Source organism: Panthera tigris, chromosome F3, assembly GCF_018350195.1.
Source record: "Panthera tigris isolate Pti1 chromosome F3, P.tigris_Pti1_mat1.1, whole genome shotgun sequence".
Taxonomy (NCBI): Eukaryota; Metazoa; Chordata; class Mammalia; order Carnivora; family Felidae; genus Panthera; species Panthera tigris.
This window is the reverse complement of record NC_056678.1, coordinates 68015600-68039699: the sequence shown is the minus strand read 5'-3', so window position 1 is coordinate 68039699 and position 24100 is coordinate 68015600. Positions and strand designations below refer to the sequence as shown.

The 24100-nt window shown below is 45.8% G+C and overlaps 2 protein-coding genes across 9 annotated transcripts in view; one reads left to right on the top strand and one right to left on the bottom strand.

Annotated features, from left to right (window-relative positions):
* Positions 1-21399, bottom strand: part of ASH1L (ASH1 like histone lysine methyltransferase) — a 189063-nt gene extending 167664 nt beyond the window's left edge. For 4 of the 6 annotated variants that reach the window (XR_006213804.1, XM_042975693.1, XM_042975696.1 and 1 more), the window contains exon 1: positions 20744-21012. The gene's annotated coding sequence lies outside the window, so the exon portion shown is untranslated. Of the gene's footprint in view, positions 1-5453; positions 6314-20743; positions 21013-21347 lie in introns of those variants that run through there. The other 2 variants (XM_042975694.1, XM_042975695.1) reach the window with 2 other exon arrangements.
* A 191-nt stretch (positions 21400-21590) lies between these two features.
* Positions 21591-24100, top strand: part of DAP3 (death associated protein 3) — a 33036-nt gene continuing 30526 nt past the window's right edge. The window contains exon 1 of one of the 3 annotated variants that reach the window (XM_042976309.1): positions 21591-21916. The gene's annotated coding sequence lies outside the window, so the exon portion shown is untranslated. The other 2 variants (XM_042976307.1, XM_042976308.1) reach the window with 2 other exon arrangements.

Below are 24100 nucleotides of genomic sequence, written 5' to 3'. Positions count from 1 at the left end.
TAGAATTTTTATTTATTTTGGGGCACCTGGGTGACTCGGTTGAGCATCTGATTTTGACTCAGGTCATGATCTCACACAGCTTGTGGGTTTGAGCTCGGTGTTGGGCTCTGTGCTGACAGCTCAGAGCCTGGGACCTGCTTCAGATTCTGTGCCTCCCTCTCTCTCTGCCCCTCCCCTGGCTCATGCTCTTGGTCTCAAAACTAAATACGCACTCAAAAAAAATTAAAACTTTTAAAATACATTTTTATTTCTTTTGAGAGAGTATGCACACACATGCAAATGTACAAGTGGTGAAGACGCAGATAGAGAGACAGGGAGAGGGAGAGAGAGAAATCCTAAGTAATCTCCACACTGTCAGCGCAGAGCCCAACATGGGGATCGATCCCGTGAATCATGAGATCATGACCCGAGCCAAAATCAAGAGTCAGATGCTCAGCCGACTGAGCCACCCAGGCACCCCCAGAAATAGGATTTAAAAATAATCTGATTATGTCATTTCCCTGCTCGACCAAGGGAGATCTTAAGTGCTCGTGTAGCATCTGTAAGTCTCTTAACACTCATCATCCTAGTAAGTTATGTGCTTTTGGTAAGTTACATGCACAATACCCAGATTTTCCACTATAGCATTTGTTCCATGAGAATAAGAATCCTGACTGCTTTATTTCCTGAAATATCCTTAGCAAAGTACCTGGAACATAAAAGGCATTCAATAAATATCTACTGACTGAATAAGCAAACATACGTATTGCTGTATTTTAAGTTACGTATATAGACAATGACTAAAAGACAACAGAGTGAAAATGAAAATATTAAAGAATTGGCATTTTCTTTAAATATCATACAATCTTATACTGTTATTACGATTTAAAAAATAAACACTGTGTATCGCCATATAATTTGCTCTTCAGAAGTAAAAGGGTAAGCAGTATACTAAATGGCTTAAGATATTTTATACTGAATCACTGATATTACATAAATCACTGAAATCACAAAAAGCTAAAACATCTTCATAAAGATAAAATTTGAACTGTGTTCCTAAATAATTTATACACCATAAACAACACTTACAGAGTTGGATAAAGCTTTCTTTACTCAACTACAGAACATTTCATTTAAAAGAGTGTGACAACCACCAATAACTTCTAACTTTCAAAGCACTAATCACCAATAAATCCAGCTATTTTCACACTTATGTACTGTATATAGTTCTTAAATTTCAAGATGCCAGAGACTTAAAAAGGGTTTATGAATCATTGACCACATTTTCAGGAGAAAAAATTTTTTAACCACTACCACAATAAATATAATAATCAACTGTGTTATTTCCTAATTTTGGAAACATTAAACTGGGAGGAAAGAGTGTGTCTCATGAACAAGGAAATACTATATTATAGCAACAAACTAATTCTAGAAAGTCAAACCAGGAAAGCAAAATAGAAGACATAAATTACAAATAGTTAGCCACAAGGGGAAAATACGTACAAAAAGCATTCCCAAAGCTAAATCCTGGGGGGAAAAATCATACTCACTATTACACAGATAATCGAATCAAACCTTGCTTAGCTCTTCCTGAGAAGTAGAGTTAACAATGACTCAATTATATAAGCTCAACTCTGTTTTTTAAAAAAGATGGGATGGGGAGCACTTAGCTGGGTCAGTCGATGGAACACACAACTCGATCTCAGGGTTGGGGTTCAGAGATTACTTAAAAATAAAATCTTTTTTTTTTTTTTTTTTTAAACGTTGATTCATTTTTGAGAGACTGAGCATGAGTGAAGGAGGGGCAGAGAGACAAGGAAACACAGAATCTGAAGCAGGCTCCAGGCTCCAGGCTGTGAGTAGAGCCCAATGTAGGGCTTGAACCCATGAACCGGGAGATCATGACCTGAGCTGAAGTCATACACTTAACCAACGGAGCCACCCAGGCGCCCCTAGAAATAAAATCTTTAAAAAAAAAAAAAAAAAAAGTGGGATGGGGCTGTAGTTGCAAGGAATATATAGGGATGGTGATGCCTATCCCTAGAGAATTCTAGAATGGCAACAGGAGGGAAGAAAAAGTTACATCAGATTTTCCCATAAATGAATTGTTACATTTGGACAAGGGTTAGGGGCTGTCAACTCAGGCCAATGCATGTGGTTTTACATTAAACAAAGGAGTCACTTCAAAAGAGCGCCATTCATATTGTAAACATCTTCCATTTGTTTTTCATAAAAATTTTCTTCGGAGAAATGAGTAGGAATGTGAGAGGGTGCAAGACACTTTGGGAAACAGACTGGCAGTTCTTCAAAAGGTTAAACAGAGGCACCACATGGGCCAGCAAGTTCACTGCTACGTATATACCCAAGAAAAATGAAAGCATACGTCCACACAAAAACGTGTACACAAATGTTCACAGCGATGTTATCCAGACAATGGAATGTGAGTCATCCATGAAAAAGAATGAAGTGCTGGTACATCCTATGATGCAGACGAACCCTGAAAATTGATGCTAAGTGAAGGAAGCCAGTTCCAAAAGACAACAAATTACAGAATTCCATTTATGTGAAGTGTGCAAAAAAAGGCAAATCCATAGAGACAGAAAGTAGACTAATGGTTACCTAGGGACGGGGGAAAAAGGGAAGGCTGGGATGGAGCGACTGCTAACGGGCACCAAGATCAAATTTTCTAAAATCAGGTGGCGGTAATGGTTGTACAACTATGCGAATATACCAAGAACCACTGAATTGTACACTTTATTATTATTATTTTTTAACGTTTATTTATTTTTGAGACAGAGAGAGACAGAGCATGAACGGGGGAGGGGCAGAGAGAGAGGGAGACACAGAACCGGAAGCAGGCTCCAGGCTCTGAGCCATCAGCCCAGAGCCCGATGCGGGGCTCGAACTCACAGACCGCGAGATCGTGACCTGAGCTGAAGTCGGCGCTTAACCGACTGAGCCACCCAGGCGCCTCTGAATTGTACACTTTAAATCAGTGACTTGTACAGAACATGAAATATATCTCAATGAAGCCATTTAAAAATTTTCTGGCAGATCAAAATAAGGTATCTCAAGGAAGAGGTTCCTTTCCTATTTTGCATAAAAATGAAATATGGGCTAGAGGCAATCTTGTAAAACTCTTTTCAATCAATAGCTTTCAACATGGCAACAAGCTGATTTATTTGACATATGTTGCTACATGTTGACCTAATTGGCTATTCATATGGAGAAAACAAACTTAGACCCATTATATACAAAAATAATTTCTTCATAGATTTAATAGCTTTGTGAAAAATAAAAGTACTTGAAAAATATCTGTGAATATTTCTATAGCCTATAATAGAGAAAAAAAATTTTTTAAGTTTATTTATTTTGAGAAAGAGAGAGTGCACCCACGCATGGGGGAGGCAAAGAGAGAGGGGAAAAAGAGAATCCCAAGCAGGCTCTGCACTGACAGTGCAAGCCTGATTCAGGGCTCTGACTCACAAACTGAACAGTGAGATCATGACCTGAGCCGAAACCAAGAGTCAGACACTTAACCAGCTGAGCCACCCAGGCGCCCCGGTAGAGAAACCTTCTTAAGCAATTCAAGAAACTAGAAGCCATTAAGGAAAATACTGACAGATCTGATTATATAAAAACTCTATAGATCAGTATGTAAGAGTTACTCTACAAAATAGTAAATAAGAAACAATATACGAGAGATATGCATAAGCAATCACAGAAAAGATGGAAATAATCAAGTTGAAACAAAATGAGGCAGCACATCACTAGCAGTCAGGGAGGTGTGAATTAAGACAAGGTGTTTTTCACTCTTCAGTTAGGTTGCATTCAATGTTTTTAATGTTTATTTATTTTTGAGAGAGACAGACAGAGTGGGAGCAGAAGAGGAGCAGAGAGAGAGAGGGGGGGAGACACAGAATCTGAAAGAGGTTCCAGGCTCTGAGCTGTCAGTGCAGAGCCTGATGCAGGGCTCAAACTATGAGCCATGAGATCCTGACCTGAGCTGAAGTAGGATGCTCAACTGACTGAGCCACCCAGGCGCCCCAAGTTCGGCTGAAATTTAAAACTCTGATAACTAATTCCAGCAAAGTATACAGGAAAATACACACTAGCAGCCACCATCATTTTGGAAAGCAGTATTTATAGTGTCCGTGACAATTTAAAATTTTACATACTCTTGGACTTCAATAGAAATTCTACTTTTGAGACTCTATCATAGAAAAACAAATGCACTAATAAATGACTTATTACAGCACTGCTTAATGTGGCCACACAAAAAAAGTTAAATATATATATATGTATATGTATATATATTCACACACACACACACACACACACACACCCGAATTATAGAACTCTGTCTGCTATTTTTAAGCAAAAGTGCAAGCATGATCTTCTATCTATAAAGAGTAGGAAAAAAAATCCTATGTATTTGTATGCATACAGAAATAAGTACGGATGATTATACCCTAACTGACAGCACTGGTAACTTTTGGAGGAAATGTTTGGAAGTAAAAATAATATAAAGTTACATATATTTTTTCTCAACTTACTGCAAAATTTCTATTAGCTTCACAATTAAACAAAAATCCAATAAAAACATATTTTTAAAAGAGAGGAAACATACATAGCCACCCTACACACATACCTCTCAAAGTCTTGCTGTTGTTTTGTTCATATCTACATGACACTGAGCAAACTGACCCAGTTAACTGTGGGCATACTTTCTGACCCCATTATTCCAATACTGACTAGTTATTTTCTTAAAACATTCCTCCTCTGTGTTTCCATTCAACAGACGACCACTCACTACACACATCTCTACCTTTTTATTATTTTATTGTGGTAAGAACGCTTAACGTGAGATTTACCCTCTTAAATGCTCAAGTGTAAGCTACACTGTTGTTGACCACAGGCACAACGTCAGGCAGCACAGCACACCTCCAGAGCTTATTCATCTTGCTTGACTGAAACTACAAAGTTGATAAGGAGTTCTCCATTTCCCCCACTCCTAACTACATACCGCCTCAAACTGCATCACCATCCTTTCTTTCTTAAGGGAGAAAAAAAGGTAAATTGGACTTTGTAAAAAAATACCAACTTCTGTTAGTCAAAAGAAGCCACATGTGAGTGAAAAGGCCCCACACGGGATGACATCATCTGTAGCGCCTACATCGGAGTAAAGGACTGCATTCAGAACATGTATTAGGAGGGTACTTCACAAAAAAGATATCCCAACATCCAACAAGCACTAAAAGATGCACAGCCTCACCAATAATCCCAGAAATGCAAATCAGTAAACACCGCAAAATACTATTACCCACTAGAATGCTAAAATTAGCAAGAATGACACCAAATGTTGGTGAGGATGGGGAACAAATGGAACAAGTATACACTACTGGTAGAGCTATAGAGTCATACAACCAACTGGGACAACTGACAGTATTTACCAAAGACAAAAATATGCTTACCCTGTGGCCCAGCAGTTCCACTCCTAGGTATACACCAAAGAGAAATGAGGGCACAATGTTCCCCAAAAGGGGGGAGGTGGCCAGGTAAGGCTTCACAGCATCAACTTGAACCGTCTCAGAAGATGGGTAGGTGTTGTCTAAGCTGCCGGGCACTGGGAGGAACACGGAAGTCATGGAGACATAAACGCACTGAGTTGGGGAATGGTGGCGTTTCCAAACAGCTGAAGCCCAAGGGTAAGAGACTCAGCGAGACACAAAGCTCAAGAACTACACAGGACCTTGAAGAAAGTGCTGAACTGTCTGTTCTGCCAAGGGACACGGCCAGGTTTGGATTTAGAAATTACATTCAGAGAGCTGTGTGTGATGTAGCTGGGGAAGCTAGGTAACTGTAGCCAGGAAGCCAGTCAGGGAGGGGCACCGACAGATAATGATCACTTTGCTGCCATTTCACCCATTCCGAATAGTTTTCTTAAACCCAGCCTGCCATTCTAACATTGGCATGTTACTTTAACTGATGATTCTCCAGAAATCACTGTATCACCAAAATGGTGAAGGGAAAATGAAGGTGGGCAGATGACAGATGGTCTAGCAATGAGTTACTTAAACCATTCTCCAACCACCACTGTCCTTACAGGAGTTTATTTCGTTTTTAGGAGCAATCTCTGTTGAGAAACAGGTAAATAATGCAACTGTCACCCCATAACATTCATAATTAAGAGGCCTATGAAATAAGGGATGGTGGCCCAGAAGCAAAGTAACCTGTAAACTCCCAACAATTATACAGCGAAAAATGTATCTGTGTATGTGTACTCCAGAAAAGGGCACAAAGATTTCATTATATTCTTTTTATTTAATGTTTATTTATTTTTGAGAGAGAGACAGAGAGACAGAGCACGAGTGGGGGAGGAGCAGAGAGAGAGGGAGACACAGAATCCAATGCAGGCTCCAGGCTCTGAGTTGTCAGAAACACAGCCCGATGCGGGGCTCGACCTCACAAACCGTGAGATCATGACCTGAGCCGAAGTCGGACGCTCAACCGACTGAGCCACCCAGGCGCCCCAGATTTCATTATATTCTTTTTTTTTTTTAAATTTTTTTTTTTCAACGTTTTTTTATTTATTTTTGGGACAGAGAGAGACAGAGCATGAACGGGGGAGGGTCAGAGAGAGAGGGAGACACAGAATCGGAAACAGGCTCCAGGCTCTGAGCCATCAGCCCAGAGCCTGACGCGGGGCTCGAACTCACAGACCGCGAGATGGTGACCTGGCTGAAGTCGGATGCTTAACCGACTGCGCCACCCAGGCGCCCCGGGATTTCATTATATTCTTAATGGGGCCCTAACTACTACCGCCACCAAACAAATTATGATCCTATTTTTGAGGCCAGCTCAAAGATAAGGTACAGAATGGATGCCCATGAAACTAGGAAATGGCCACTTTAACCATTTAAGTTGTAAGCCTCAGTTTCCAGATTTTGTGGAACAGATTCACCTAAAAATATTTTTCGAGGCTTATCGGAATCCCAAATCATATTACTATCTTAAGCATCTCAGTTCTACTTAAGAAGATCACCTCTAAACTACCTGGAAATTTTTGGTAGTTTGTTTTTTTTTTTTTTAAATGTTTGTTTATTTTGAGAGAGAACAGGCAGAAGCGGGAGAGGAACAGAGAGGGGGGAGGGAGGGAGGGAGGGAGGGAGGGAGGGAGGGAGAGAGAGAGAGAGAGAGAGAGAGAGAGAGAGAGAGAATCCCAAGCAGGCTCCACACTGACAGCACAGAGCCCAATATGGGGCTCGATCCCAAGAACGATGAGATCATGACCTGAGCCAAAATCAAGAGTTGGACACTTAACCAACTGAGTCACCCACGTGCCCCGGTAGTATTTTTGCATGGACACTATTTACCTGGAAGAGAAATGGTTCTGTAATACACACAACTGATGATTCTGACTTTGGGAAAAAGAGATTACACGTGATGGACCCTTAATTCTCCGATGAGCTCTACAAAACTGCAACAAGATGTCAGATAAACCCTGGGGAATCCATTATTAAAAATGTTTCTCCCCTCAATGTTCTGGGATTAATTTCTCTTCCTGGACTGACAAAGTCCAAAACTACTGGCCTTTGAGGCATAGTGCCAATGCAACAGATGGGCTCTACACTTTCCTAATGGTAGAAGTGGACTGTCAAATGTGAAGTCATGTTCTTCAGCAAGAGAGCATCCGTTTCCTGCAGTAGCTAAGAGGAATTCTGATAGAGTCTTAAATCAACAACACAAAATAACCTATATGCTGTGACTGCCTTTATCTGTAATTTCTATTATTTTCCATTTCTGACACCTCAAATACATTTAAATTTTTTTTAATGTTTATTTATGTCTGAGACAGAGACAGAGCATGAGTGGGGGAGGGGCAGAGAGAGAGAGGGAGACACAGAATCCAAAGCAGGCTCCAGGCTCCGAGCTGTCAGCACACAGCCCGACGCGGGGCTCGAACTCACAGACCGCAAGATCATGACCTGAGCCAAAGTCAGACGCTCAACCGACTGAGCCGCCCAGGCGCCCTGACACCTCAAATACATTTAAACAGGTCCCTACCCAAACTCAGAAAATGTCCCAAAATATGCAGTAAGTCAATCTAAACAGCATTAAACCCCTTAATACTTTCAAGTATACTTTCAAATATACATGTATTCTAGGATACTAGATGTGTTGGCTCAGTTAAGTCCACAGATGAAAACCTAGCTTCTTTAAAGGAAGGTTTAACAATGCCCAGTGATAGACCAAATAAGAAAACAGGAGGCAGCTTGATCTTTACTCTGTAAATTTTCAAAGCTAGAAATTGTTATCATGTGAATGGGTAAGAAGCTTCCAGTCTTTTTTTTTTTTTTTTAAGTTTATTTATTTTGAGAGAGACAGAGAAAGCGAGTGGGGGAGAGGCAGAGAGAGAGGGAGAGAGAGAGGATTACAAGCAGGCTCCGTGCGCTCAGCACGGAGCCCGATGTAGGGCTCAAACTCACGAACTGTGAGATCATGACCTGAGCTAAAACCAAGAGTAGGACACTTAACCAACTGAGCTACCAAGGCGCCCCTTTAGTTGTTTCAACTCAACACAGGGCTCGGACTCAAGACCCCAAGGATCCAAAGCCGCCCGCTCCTCTGAGTGAGCCAGCCAGCACCCCCAAACTTCATTATTTCATAAGTTTGTAATTGCTTTACTCTACGTTGACCTCCACAATGGATACTTAGGAAGGTAATGACCATTCTGACCATCTTTTCAGAGCGATCCAGTAAAAACAGGCACTATGGTTTTTACCTTCATGTGAGTATTCTGATCTCTGCAACACAATCCAAGAGCTATTCAACAGATGAAAAATAATTTAGTTCATTAGCTATTTTATTTTTGTCTCTATGTCTTTACCAGTTAGTACTTGCTGGGTTTTCTGAAGAAAGTATTACTCCTAAAACTATCGAATGATTCTTTCAGCCCTGGCATTATTGATTAAATGCCTCTAAATGTCCAGAACACCCCACAATTCACTCTAAGAACTTCACTCACTCTCCAGGTGATCTCATCAAGTCCCATGGTTCTAAATAGTACCTCTACACTGATCAACTACCAAATTTGTATTTGCCACAATCCCGAGACTTATATATCAAATTGCTTACTCAGTATCTCAACTTGAAACATTTGATAGAAAACGCAAAGTCAGTATGTCCAAGTCAAATTCTTAATTTCTGCACTCCTGCAACCTGCTCCCTCCAGTGTTGCACATTTCATTCAGTAAACAGCACCCAACAGTGAGGCTATCGTGGGAGTCCATCTTAACTACTCTTTGACTCAGACCTCACAGCCAATCCGAGTTCTCATTCCCCACCTTTAAAAATATGTCTCAAATCTGGGGGCACCTGGGTGGCTCAGTTGGTTAAGCGTCCAACTTCAGCTCAGGTCATGATCTCATAGCTCGTGAATTCGAGCCCTGCATCAGGCTCTGTGCTAACAGTTCAGAGCCTGCAGCCTGCTTCAGATTCTGTGTCTCCCTCTCTCTCTGCCCCTTCCCTCTCTCACTGTCTCTTTCTCTCTCAAAAATAAACATTAAAAAAAAAAAAAAAAGTTAAAAAAAATAGATCCCAAATCCATCTCCCTGAAAATACCCTCGTTCAACTCACAGTCATCTCTTAACTCAAATATCACAACGGCTTAAATGGTCACTCTGGTTATATCACTCTTGCTTTTCAAAGTGTATACATTAGATCAAGTTATCTCCCTACTCAAAACCTCCCAACAGGTTCCTATCAAATCTAAAATAAAACCTACACCCTTGGTCAAGTTTTTTAAGCGTCTACATTATATAGCCCCTGACTACCTCTTCTACCTATTTCCTATCATTCACCCCCACCTTGTTTACGCTGTTCTACCTCTTTCTCTTTTCTTTTTAATGTTTATTTATTTTTGAGAGAGATAGAGACAAACACAGAGCATGAGCAGGGGAGGGGCAGAGAGGCAGACACAGAATCCGAAGCAGGCTCCAGGCTCTGAGCCGTCAGCACAGAGCTTGACGTGGGGCTCAAAACAACAAACCGTGAGATCATGACCTGAGCCAGTCAGACGCTTAACCAACTGAGCCACCCAGGCACCCCTCTTCTTTCTTTTTAAATGTTTTTTATGTATTTTTGAGAGAGCGCAAGCAGGAGAGGGGCGGGGGGACAGAGGATCCGAAGCGGGCTCCGCACGGACAACAGGGAGCCCAATGAGAGGCTCAAACTCACAAACCATGAGATCTTGACCCGAGCTGAAGTCGGACACTCAACTGAGCCCCTCAGGCAGCCCTAGCCCTTTAGTTCTTAAACACACCAAACACACTACTGCCTCAGGGCTTATGCTCGTGCCCCAGACAGCTACATGGGGATCTCACATCACACAGGTCTCTACTCAAGTATCACTGCCTGAAGGGACTTCCCCAACCACCCCCCATCTCCTTACTTTATTTTCCTTTATAACACCTAAACATGAAAATGCTGTAACATCACACCCATTTGTTTAACATCTGTCTTACTAGAAAGTGAGCACCATGAAAGCAGTTTTTTTTTTTTAAGCGTTCTCTATACCCATGTGCGGCTTGAACTCAAGACCCCGAGATCAAGAGTCAAATGCTCTACCAACTGAGCCAACAAGTTGTCCCTGAAAGCAATGACTTTTACTTGTATTCACTGCTGTATCCCCAGGGCTTAACACAGTATCTGATATGATGTAAGTATACAATTAATACTGACAGAATGAAAGAGTATGTATTCTTTGTTAGAAATGCTGGTTTCAGTTTTTATTTGACTCTGAATGGAAGACTTAATCCACTGATATCCCAGAGGACTAAATGTCCAATGGACTGCTTGGATAAAACAGACACACAATAAGGATCCTCAAGAGGAAGAGATTTTTTTCCTAGACCTGACTTGCCCTGGCATAAAATAATCATACCCCAAGACATTCTTTCAGAAATCTCCACTACACCTTGCTTGGACCACATGTAATATGATGGGAGCAGCACATATTACAGCAGTACTGATCTTGTTCTGGAAAAGGAAAGTTAAAATACCCAAGGACCTTATTTTGTTCATTCATCACCATATCCTAGTGCCTGGCACACAATAAGCACTCACTAAATATACGTTGGTCCTGTTTCTGAATGAAATTAGGTGGTTTAGTGAAAACAATGGGTTCTGCTTTAGAAGGACACACTGGCCTCCTAAAAAAACAAAGTGCTGGTCAGCTTTAAGAAGAGAATTGTCCTAGGGGCGCCTGGGTGGCTCAGTCGGTTAAGCATCCGACTTCAGCTCAGGTCACGATCTCATGGTCCGTGAGTTCGAGCCCCGCGTCGGGCTCTGGGCTGATGGCTCAGAGCCTGGAGCCTGCTTCCCATTCTGTGTCTCCCTCTCTCTCTGCCCCTCCCCCGTTCATGCTCTGTCTCTCTCTGTCTCAAAAATAAATAAACGTTAAAAAAAAATAATTAAAAAAAAAAAGAAGAGAATTGTCCTAACTAAACCCAATTCAGTTCAAAGACTTAAGGCTCTCTGCCCCAAAAACTTCACACTTCAGTGAAGATATATTCCTGTGCACTGTGGAGAGAATCCTTGATTTGGTAAGAAGCAGCAGCCAAACACAAAGCCTAGTCTGGGGGTGCCTGGCTGGCTCGGTCAGTAGAGCACGCGACCTCTAATCTCGGGGTTCGAAGTTCGAGTCCAACATTGGGTGGAAATTACTTAAAAATAAAATCTTAAAAAAAAAAAGCCTCTCCTGGAGTTAAGTGGGAAAACATAAAAGTAGAATCCATATGTAAGGAAAATAAGATAAACTGAGAATTAGAAAAAAACATGTATACGTGTAAGGAAGTTGTTTAATACACTTTCAAAAATGTGTTTTGCATAGTCTTACCTCCTATAGGCAATACACATAAGGGAGGTCATTTGCTTTGCTAAAAAAATTTCTCTTTTCAGGAAATAAATAAGAGAAATTAATACTAACAGCAAATCTACATTATGCACCTGCTGTACAACATAGATTACGCTAAGCACTTTACACACATTACCTAGTACAATCTTTCAACAATCCTATGCTATAAGTATTATCGTCATCTTACAGTCAAGAAAACCAAGGACTGTAAGTGTTTTGCTAAAGATTACACAGTAAGTAGCAAACTGGGATCTGAGCCTAGTCAATCCGATTTCTGAGTCCATGATCTTAATCACTATTTGGGATTTTCAACAAATTGAAGGGAAATATACCAATGTGGAGCTGGAAGACTTGTTCATTATTAAGAAAAGCAATTATACAATTTTTTTATTTGGCTGGACATATAATCAACGCTTGATTAAAATGCTGAACAAGTATATTCTAGTAAAAGTTTCCAAGTAACTAAAATATAATTATTTTTTGACTTTAATCTTTGTTAGAAATTAACAGTAATAACATAGTATTATTTTGTCTAGGCAGAGTGTACAGAACATGGCTCCATCTTTATTTTGTTGATGACCTCTAAGTACAAAACCCAACCTAACATAGTACTGGAGACACAAGAAGTCACAGGAGACTAGGTGGAAAGTATACTGATCCAAATTACAGTCCCCTGAACTCATTCTGCTATGTTATTTCCATTTTCACATCTTTGCAGATATCTTTCCTGCCGAGAGCACCCCCTCTAAGCCTTACTGAATAACTCATATTTATCCTTTAAGACCTGGTTCCTCCCCCTTGCAGGAAGCTATCCTTAACCTTTCCTCTCCCTCCACAGATCTAATAACTTTCTCCCTTCTCTACCTGGGAGAAATGTATCACACTGCGTATTGTAATTTGTTAACAAGATGTTGCTCTTTCTAGATTCACTACTTTGAGGCAGAAAAAAAAAAAAAAAAGTCTTCTCTTCTCCCAACACCTAAATACAGAAATGGAAATGAAATAAGCCCTGAAAAATGTTGGTTGAATGACAGATGAACAGAAAGAATACTTGTTAAACAGAATTAAACCTTGGCTTTATCTATAGTTTTGTAATTTTTTTCCCTTAAACACACACACAAAATTAACATAGATATCTCCCTTTTGGGGCACCTGGGTGGCTCAGTCAGTTAAGCATCTGACTTCTGATTTCCACTCAGGTCATGATCTCACGGTTTGTAAGTTCAAGCCCCACATCAGGCTCTTTGCTGACATTGCAGAGCCTGCTGAGGATTCTCACTCTCTCAAAATGAACAAACTTAAAAAATCTCTCCCTGTAGTTTCAAAGTGATTGCTCTTTTTTTAAATTTTTTTTTTTAAACGTTTATTTATTATTGAGAGAGAGGGAGAGACAGAGGATGAGCATGGGAGGGGCAGAGAGAGAGGGAGACACAGAATCTGAAACAGGCTCCAGGCTCTGAGCTGTCAGCACAGAGCCCGACGCGGGGCTCGAACTCACGGACCGCAAGATCATGACCTGAGCCGAAGTCGGCCGCTTAACCGACCAAGCCACCCAGGCGCCCCTTGTTTTTTTGTTTTTTTTTTTAAACGTTTATTTATTATTGAGAGAGAGGGAGAGACAGAGGATGAGCATGGGAGGGGCAGAGAGAGAGGGAGACACAGAATCTGAAACAGGCTCCAGGCTCCGAGCTGTCAGCACAGAGCCCGACGCGGGGCTCAAACTCATGGACCACAAGATCATGAGCTGAGCCGAAGCCGGACATCCAACTGACTGAACCACCCAGGCGCCCCAATTGCTCTTGTTTCTTTAATGTGCTTCTATGTCTAAATTTTAACTTCCCAACGTATGTGATCACTTAGCCTGATGTAAACTATACTTGAGATTTATATCCTCCAATCCTCTCTGAAGACCTTTATACTATAGTACTGTTCACCCACTAATTACTATACATGATTGATTCACTCCATTTTCTCAGCTGTCAGCTGTTTCTTCTTTCGAAGACAATCATATATATATATATATATATATATATACACACGAGACACACACACACACACACACACACACATATATATATATATATATGTTTAGTTATTTTTAGAGAGAGAGAGCACACACATGCGAGCAGGGAAGGGACAGAGAGAGAGAGGGAGAGAGAGAATCCCAAGCAGGGTCCACACTGTCATTCAGAGCCCAACTCAAGGCTCAAACTCACAAACCACTGAGATCATGACCTGAGCCAAAAGAGTCGGACACTTAACCGACTGAGCCACCCAGGCCCCCCTCAAAGACAATCTTTTAAATTCTCTCCATTCAAAGAATGGAGGCCTCTTATGTTAGTACACACCTATATTCTGGTGCTTTCGTTTTCAGCAGTGCTGAACTTTAGGAAACCTTATTAGGGGCACCTGGGTGGCTCAGTTGGTTCAGCATTTGAATTCAGCTCAGGTCATGATTTCGGGGTTTGGGAGTTCAAGCCCCACATCAGCCTCACCACTGGGGGGTGCAGAGCCTGCTAGGGATTCTCTCTCTCTCTCCCTCTGCCCCTTCCCACTTGCTCTCCCTCTCTCTCTCTCAAAAATAAATAACTTAAAAAAAAAAAGAAACCTTACCATAAGTAATGTGTCCTCCATATTCTAAATAGTATCATTTATACTAAGAAGCCAACAATATAGTTACTTTCTAATCTAACAAAAGTCCACCTGTGGTATCAGGACAAACAAAACTGAATGAGAAGAATGACTTAATGTCAAGTGTGGAAAAGATAGAAAAAATGTAAAGCAAGATTACATCAAAGATTAATGATTTATTTCCTATGGGACTATAACATAAGATGTAACAAAAGTTAACCAAAGTTTCACTAGAGCTAGCATTCACATTCATAATTATAACTGTCAGTGTTTTATAGAAGACTAAATTTTACTTTACTCACAATCACTTCAAATCTCAACACTTTGATTTATCTTCCTAACAGGAATATTTACTTTCTTTTTCTACAGTGTTTCTACTCATCATGATTATTATGCTCTGTACCATGATTCGTATTTAACAACTGAAGCAATGGTATGGACTTTCAAATGTCCACAATCAGAATTTCAAAATTCAAAATAATGTTATTTTATACTCTTTAAGTCGGATTTTAGACCAATTCCGGCTCCTGTTCAACATTACCAGTTATCATTGGATTTCTTTGCAGTAATTGGGTCCAGTTGGAAAATCAAGAACAAGAACACAAAAACATTTTTTAGCGTCTTGTCACTATGACTTAAAAAAAAAAAAAAAAAAAAAAAAAAAAAGACTACAAGAGACACATTATTTCTCACTTTGTACATTAGAAAAAAGCTGATAAGCTTTTCTGGCAAACACAGAAACTGTTCACGCATTTTTCAACGCAAACATCTAAAAGCAGTGAGGTGAATTCTACGCCATTCATTTCCAATAGTTTGCAGAGGGAATCACAACTGACAGGTAAAAGAGATTAGAAGTAGTTTAATTCCACTTATCAGATACTTTTATTTAAAAAGTTATATAAACCTAACTATGAAGCAATAATTCCCCATTTAAGTGTAAAAAGAACGCACACACTGAAGTATTTATGAACAAAATGATATAATATCTGAAAGGTCTGTTTCAAAATAAGCAAAGTGGGGAAGAAGGCAGAGAGGTCGCGGATGGGGACAGTGTGATAGCTAGGTACGGGTTACTGTTGCAGCTGGATGTTGAGTACGTAAGGACTCACTACACTAATTCTCTTTATTTTTGTTATGTTTGAAACTTCCTACATTTAAAAAATGAATCAAATAAAATGGGAAAAGGTATACATACAATCCTGTCATCAACTTGCATATGTCTAAGAGCAAATGACTAAAAACTATGATGAAAAGCAGGGGCACCTGGGTGGCTCAGTCAGTTCAGCATCTGACTCTTGATTTCAGCTCAGGTGATAATCCCAGATAATCCCAGGATTGAGCCCTGTGTTGGACTCCATGCAAAGCGTGGAGCCTGCTTAAGATTCTCTCTATCTAAAAAAAATAAATAAAAACAATGAAAAGCAAAACCAATTAATGCTAAAATAAAATTTTATAGATTAGATGTTCAGTGAAAATAGATGTTCAATGAAAGCAATACAACTCTTGAAAAAACAAGGTTATCAAATTTCTGTCATCTCTTAAATCCATAATTATGTTGTGTCAACCTCACACTGCCATTAACCACCCCCAATGTAGCAGTCACTAAAATACTCATTTCTAAAACATGAAATGTAAGATTGACAGTTATCACTAAGAAGACAAATCGTAAGTATGAAAAAGCTAACCTCCCCACACAAAATATAAACAAAAAAATTTTCAAGAAATTTAAAGAAATAAATAACTTGAAAAAACTAGCAAAATATCTCAAAATAAAACAAAAATTACTTTCACTTCCCTCTTTTATGGCAGCCAGGTTTAAGGTATGTAATCCCTCAGGGCACCTGTGTGGCTCAGTCTGGTTAAGTGTCCAACTTCAGCTCAGGTCATGATATCCTAGTTCATGGGTTCGAGCCCCGTGTCGGGCTCTGTGTCGACAGCTCAGAGCCTGGAAACTGCTTCAGATTCTGTGTGTGTGTGTGTGTGTGTGTGTGTGTGTGTGTGTGTGTGTCTCTCTCTGCCCCTCCCCCACTCACGTTTTGTCTGTCTCAAAAATAAATAAACATTAAAAAAAGAGAGAGATGTTACGCTTCTGGAAGGGCTGGCATAAAGTGGACTTCACAGCAGACATCAGTAAGACTATATGCACCTTTAAAAATCTCAGGCAGCAATATGAAATTTTTAACCAGAGATGCATCACCCACACATATGGTAAAACTTCTCTACTGTGTACAGCCAGACCATGTTGGCAGGACTGAACACAGTCACTTATTCGTGAGGTATGGAAGACAACGACTAAAACCTCAAATGGTCCTGCGAGAGTGCAAAGACACAATGCCTAGCAAGACACAGGGAAGTCATGCTCCATATTTCAGAACACAGCTCAAGACTATGCCGTGAAGATTGCTTTCATTTCTTGATCCTCAAAGATCCTGAATAATCTGCAATTATTACAAGAATTATTTTTTAAATTACAAACTATCTCATACGTATAAGACTAAATACATATTGAACTATATGCACAGATTAACAAGACACACACGTATGTAACGTTATTTTAAAAACCCACAATCTACTACCCAAGTTAAAAATTAGAGAAAATATTAAACTCCTCACAAATCTACACAACACACAGGCCATGACAATGAAGAGAAGGGATAATCAAACCACTTTTCTCCAGACCTTTCCTTACCTTACCAAGTCCTGTGATCTGTGCTATCCAAACACTCTCTGAATTTCTTGTTCTTTTAAAAATTCAGTAATTATAGGGGCGCCTGGGTGGCTCAGTCGGTTAAGCGGCCGACTTCGGCTCAGGTCATGATCTCACGGTCCGTGAGTTCGAGCCCCGCGTCGGGCTCTGTGCTGACAGCTCAGAGCCTGGAGCCTGTTTCAGATTCTGTGTCTCCCTCTCTCTGACCCTCCCCTGTTCATGCTCTGTCTCTCCCTGTCTCAAAAATAAATAAAATGTTAAAAAAAAAAAATTAAAAAAATTCAGTAATTATTTAAAAAGGGGGGGGGGGGCGAGAGGAACCTGGGTGGCTCAGTCGGTTAAGTGTCCAGTTCATGATATCCTAGTTCATGGGCTCGAGCCCCGCATCGGGCTCTCTGCTGACAGCTCAGAGCCTGGAGCCTGCTTCAGATTCTGCGTCTCCCTCTCTCTCTGCCCATCCCCCACTCTCTCTCTCTCTCTCTCTCTCTCTCTCTCTCTCAAAAATAAATAAACATTAAAAACATTTTTTAAAAATTCAGTAATTATTTTAAATTTCCAACACTCAATTCACGGGTAGTCTATCAAATAGCTACTGCGTTTTACCCCAGAAGCTTCTCGGCCTTTCGTCTAAGACCAAGTGCATTTTTTCCCCAGTAAGTGTTTTCTGGATGCATGAAAACCCAAAAATGACATTAAGACCTTTGTTACAAACTCACTACAGAAATACGTCGGAAACAAGATAAGGAATACGACCCAAGTATGCCTGGTTTTCAAACCAGAGAGCCTTCGGCCAAGAACACCAGGTGATACCAAAACACACTCGATAGCTGCAAAGTCCCGTAGACAGCAGGAAGACTACCGCTTCCTGCGAGTTAGTGACGGCAGAAACTCTGCGATGAAGTCATGAATCCTCGACTTCTGGGAACACTCGTCCCTCCTCCTCGCCCTCTGGAGCCACCACCTTCGCAGCATCCTTCGCTTCAACTGCACTAGAATCCCTTCAAGGACTGAGGGCACGTGATTACTCACCCTTGTGTCTGCTACGTAGAATTAAGTCAATGTTTGTTACAAGTAAGATAAACTCCACGGAATGAGCTTCAAAAGCCTCAGACCCAATGCAAAACTGGGAAGAGAGGAGTTTAAGAATAAAAAGATAATGAGAAAGAATAAAGCTATATATTTTTGCGCGACACATTTTCTTACCACCTAATTCAGAATCCTGTACGAACACTGCAAAAATGAGTTTGTAAAGAATAAAATAAAAAGACACGACCTGAAAGCTCTCCTTACTCGCAGCGTGCTCAAAAACGGTCACACAACCTGTCACCTTAAACTCATACCAACATCTTCATCTGCAAACAAAGCTCTGTTTTGAAAGGGTTTCAAATGAGACCTAAATGCAAAAAGGTTCTACTTCATCACAATTTAAGTTCCTGACGTGGTGTGCATAGTGTGACTGCGCTTATGCTCATTTAACGGTCAGGGTCTGCCATCAAATTCTCAGAAGGATACGCGACCCCCCAAAACTTTAAAGAAAGAACTGCTAATCTGGCCTATCGAAAACATGCTACTTTCCAGACGTCGAGCCACGCTAGCTTAGGTTCAAGAATTTTCCCCTCGTATTCACGGGGGGGGGGGGGGGGGGGGGGGGGGGGGGGCTTACTGCAAAATCAGCGTTTGGAAGACCTCCCTCAGCCCAACCCAAAAGTTCCAAACTCCACAGGCACGTATGGCAGCGACTCCCGGATCCCCAAAACAGTTCGCTCACGAACGCCAGAAGAAAATGCGAAACCAGGCGGCCGGCGTCACAAGCTTGCCACCCCTTCGGGTGAGAGCCTTCCGGACCAAAATGTCTGGGGTACCCAGCTTCCCTCCAAAGCGAACAGACTTCTCAGGGAAGTTTTTGGGCTTCAATTCCACGCTGGTCTGCCTGCCTGGCCGGCCTGAAACACCTACGGCGGTCAAGGCGAGTCCGCTCAGAGGCGCCCAGGCTGCCTCCGCAGGGTCACTGAGTCCCACCCCAAGACAGGGAGCGTTTCCCGAGGGATTCTTCCGTAAACACCCGCTGAGCGAGGGAGAGAAGCTCCTTCTGCCTACGTCGAGTCGAGCCGTCGGCCCCCAGACGGCGACCCCGGCACCAGCCCAAGCCGCGAAAGCCGTGCCCCCTCGAACACTCAACTGGAGGGCCGCGAACGCCCTGCTTCCGCCAGCAACACGGACCACGGCCCCGGACGCCCGCGGCGCACAGCCCTCCCGGCCGCACGCCCTACGCTCCGCGCGCCCGAGCTCCACCGGACGCCAGCGGCCACACACGCCCCTCTTCCCCGCGCGGCGGGGCCCGCGCCCCAAGCCCCCCGCCCCGCCCCCCCCCCCCCCCCGCGGGCCAGCCGCCACGCGCCTGGAGCCACAGTCCCAACTTCGCCTCCACGTGAAAGCGTGACCTTGGAAGAGCATCTCTTTCTGCCTCGATTCCCTACTTCGCGCGATGGGAGAAAGCACCTCCTCCACCATTTTCCCCGAGGGGCAGGGTCACAAAGGAACAGGAAAAGTACTGCGAAGACCAGAGCAGCTTCATTCCGCGCGACGTGGTACTACAACCTCGGGTCAACAGAAAGCCCAGCCCTTCTTTGTACCCTCGCAGCGGACACGGCGGCTGTTCGCGTGGACGCCGTTCGCCCTGCTCGGACCAACAGGCCACTCCCGCGACCACAGGCGGCCCCGGCAGGTTCGTCCCGCCCCCGACCCCACGGGCACACGTGGGGCCGTGCAAAACCCCGCCACGACTTCTCCTCCCCGAGCTCCGACGCGCTCCCGCTTTCTGACACACACACGCACATCCGCCCGACGGGGGCCACCCCGAATTTCATTTCAGAAAGAAGGTGACTTGAAGGGGAACTCCGTGACCCCGCCGCGAGCACGGGCAGGGTCTTCCGGAACGCCTTCCCACTCTGCTGCCCTGCGCACACACGCCGCCACAGCCGCGGCACCCCGGAACACCACCTGCCTCCCCCAGACCCCGCACAAACTAGCCGGGCACAGTCCTCAAACTTACGACCCGGGGGTCCCCCGCTCGTTCCCACGCACCGCCGCGCGCCTCGGGGGCGCCGCGGCCCCGGCCCCGCCCGCAAGGCGCCCTCCGCAGGGCCCCCTCTCCCGCCGCGGACGCCGACCCGACGAGGGGGGATGCTCCCGCCGCGCCTCCCCGACGCGCCAACTAACCTGTCAGGGGCGCAGCCGACTCCGCCTCCCCGCGCCGACTTTCCCGCCCCCTCCCCCCAGGCCCGGAGCCCGCCCGTCAGGGACACCCCTTCCCCCCCCTCCCCCCGCCCCCCCGCCGGGAGGGACTTCCCGGTCCGCTCAGGATCCCCTGCCTCGCGCCCCTCCCCCACCCCGCCCGCCGCTCTCCCGGAGGTCCAGGTCCGGGAGGTGACAGTGGCTCCCGGGCCGCCGGGGACCGCGCCGCTCCGGGAGCACTTAGGCCCGAGGCCTCCGCAGGCGGTTGTGCTCACCGTGTCAGAGGCCGAGGCCGAGCGAGATGAGAGTGCAGGGAAGTGGGGAAGGGGGGCGGCCGCCAGCAGGCTCCTCCGCTTCCCCGGGTCCGCGGCGGATCCCCGCCGCCTGTCAGGAGGCGGCCGGCGGGGGAGCGGACGGGCGGAAACGCGAGAGAGGAGAAGGGAAAGGCGTGGGGCCGAGCGGCGGCCACCGAGGGGAGGCGGTCCCGCAACCGAGACGGGGATCGTCTCCCCCTCCGCAAAGCGAACCCAAAATGGCGGCGGGAGCGGCGGCGGCAGAGCGGCGGCGGCGGCGGCTGCTCGGGAGGGAGGGCGGGCGCGAGCGAAGGGCGCCTCGTGCCCCCCCACCTCCCCTCCCAGGCCCTCCCCGCGGCCCCCCCCGCCCCCTCCCGCCCCCGACTCGGGCGGCGGAGCGCGCACGCCCGCCCGCACGCGCCGGACGGGCTCCGGGCTCGTCGCTCGCTCTCCCACCAACCCCCGCCTTCGGCCGCCTGGCGCGCCCGCCGGCCCGTCCGCGCTCGCTCGGGGGCGCCCGCTCGCACGGCCCCCCGCTCCCCCTCGGCCCCTGTCAGGACGGTCGGGCGCGGGCCCTCACGCGTACCTTCGGCGGCGCGAGCCCCGGCCTCCTCCTCCACCGCCTCTTCTTTCCTCCCCCCCCCTTCCCCGCCCCCACGGCCACCAACCGCCGCCACGGCCGCCGCCGCCGCCGCCGCCGCCGCCTCCTCCTCCGCCCCCCCACATGCCCTCCGCCCCTCGCGCGTGCGCCTCCCACAATCCCCCCCGCCGGACCGTTCCATTCGCGCCGCCGCGGGCGCGGGGCGGGGGGGGGCGGGCGGCGCGGCGGCGGGGCTGCCGGGAGGGCCGCGATCACCCGAGGGGCGGGCAGAGGCCCGGGACGACTCACCTCCCCGGCCGCCGCGCCGCGCCGCCCAGGCTCGCCTCCGCCGGCCGCCGACGGGCCCCGGTGGGCGCGTCCGGGGCGGCCCAGCTCCCCTCCGCCGGCAGGCGGTTGGAGGCCGCGGCGGCTGCGCGGTGAGCCGCTTCCTGCCGGACGGCTCGAGCTCGCCGGTCGGCTGCGGGAGGCGCGGAGCGTGCGGTTCGGCGTCGGCGGAGGCCTGGTGCGCCCCTCGGGCGGGAAGGAGCCGGTGCCGGGGCTTGAGCCCCCGCGAGGTAGGGAGCGAGGCCGGGAGGGCCGGCGGGCTCCGCGCCGCGGACCGGCGCCGTGGGGGAGCCCGCGCCGCGGTCGCCTGGCTCTCTTTGTGTTTTTCTCTCTAAAGCCAGGCTGGATTTCTTGGGTTTCACGGCACCGTCCGTACGCTTGAGGTTCCGGGGCGCTTTTACGCTTTCCTCTCTGGTGGACGATGCATCCTCACCCTCATTAGGCAGCTGGAGGGTGGAGAAGGACGAAACCGCGTCCTTCTGGTTCAGTGCCGGACTCGATCCCCCCTGTCCGCCGTGTCCTTCGGAAAGTAGTTTTTCTTCGTTATCAGAAAGAAAGGAAAGCCTGGACGTAAAGGTTAGTGGACTCCAAGTCGGCCTTCGGCGTTGGCGTCTGAACTAGAAGAATACACGTGAGGTAGGATTAGCTCCTGGGCACAGGGCAGGTGGAGAGCCTTCCGTTACCGTTCACGGCCCTGGCGATGTAGGTCAGGTTTGGGGGTGTAGCGGGCAATGTGTGTCCTGTCCCCTCGCGTCCTTAATAAAACAAGGCAAAACGGGGCCTGACACTCCTCGGACTTCTGCGCCAGCATTTACTTTTTCTTAATGATTGAACTGGGGAGAACTATGGATTGACCGACTTTGAAAACCCAAAGTGTGCCTACTCTGGGAGTTCTTAGTCTCCTCCGTAGGGTAAAGCAGCATCGATTAGGGGACGGATCACCTGGGTTCCCCTTCGCTCCACGTGCGTGGACTTGCAGGGACCTAGGGACCCCTGTGAAAATCACTCTGCTAGATTTCCCCCTTGCTACATTTCAGTGTATGGATTGGGTTTTGTTTGCTTTCCCCCCCCCCCCCCCCCCCCCAAAGTAAAGAGGAAATCGGCTTTAATTACCTCGCTATATACTAGCCTTTCCTAACCACCTAAAGTCCTATCTCGGGGAACCCATTCAGGTGTACTTTGATCTTTCTTTAATTGTGTCACATATGCAAATGTGTTACCCTGCCAACATTTTAAATTTGATGGCTGGGAGGAGGCCTAACACTTCTTTTGTATTTTATAGCCCTAGTACTAAGTGAGTCATGGAAATGTTGAAAGAATGTTCGAAACGAAAAGTCTCTGGAGCGGAAGAGTGAGCATTTGTGGGATTCCATGTAGGGAGAACACGTGCTCCCGCTTCTTAAACAGCACTTTGAGATAGATCATCTTAACCCCCATTTTACAGATGAGAAGCCTGAGGCTCAGAGAAGTCTAGTAACTTAACCTTTAGGTTTCACTCCGCCTGTCTTAAAAACCTTTTTCAGGGACTCTTGATCTCAGCTCGGGTCTTGATCTCAGGGTCGTGAGTTCAAGGCCCTGCCTTGGGCTCCGTGCTGGGCCCGAAGCCTAAATTTTACAAAAGCCAAAACAACAACCGCAAAAAAGAGCTTTTCATTATACCACGTTGTCTTTGCAGTAAACATTTGTCATCACCGACATAATTACATATTCTACCAAGAGAAGATACTTAACGTTATTCCCTGACACCAGTGCGCGAGGAAAGTTACTTACGGTGTCTGCCTTCATCTTGCTTTCATGAACTGTCAGCTAAGTATCGACAAGACGGTACTCCGTTACTTGTGTATGCCCCAGTGCCTACCAAAATATATCAAGCGTTCAGTAAAATGACCTTTGTGAACGAAGGAAACCTGAGTTCCTTGAACCAAGGAAGGTATGGAAGACAGAATAATGGTTCCCCCAAAGATGCCCACAGCCCGGTCCCTGGAACCTGTGGATATGTTTGTTATGTGGCGAGAGGGAATTAAGTTTGCTAATCAGCTAACCTTGAAACAGGGAGATTATCCTGGATTATCCGGTAGGCCCGCTGTAATTACAAGAGTTCGGAAACGGTGGCAGAGGGACGCAGCAGGGTCAATGTCTGCATGCTGCTCTGTGACAAAGGCCTGGCCAGCTGTCGCAGCTTCGAAGCTGGAAGAGCAGCCTCTCTGAACTGGAGCCTCCGGAGGGAACACAACCCTCCACACGCCCGGCTTTGGGACTCTAACCCACAGAACGCTGAGCTGACGAATGTGTTGTTTTATGCCACTAAGTTTGCGGAAATTTGTCACAGCAGCGGTAGGAAGCTCCTACGGCAAGGGGAGGGAGCCAAAGCGTGACTGAGCTCCAGAAGACCTCCTTGGATTGTGGATTTCCGC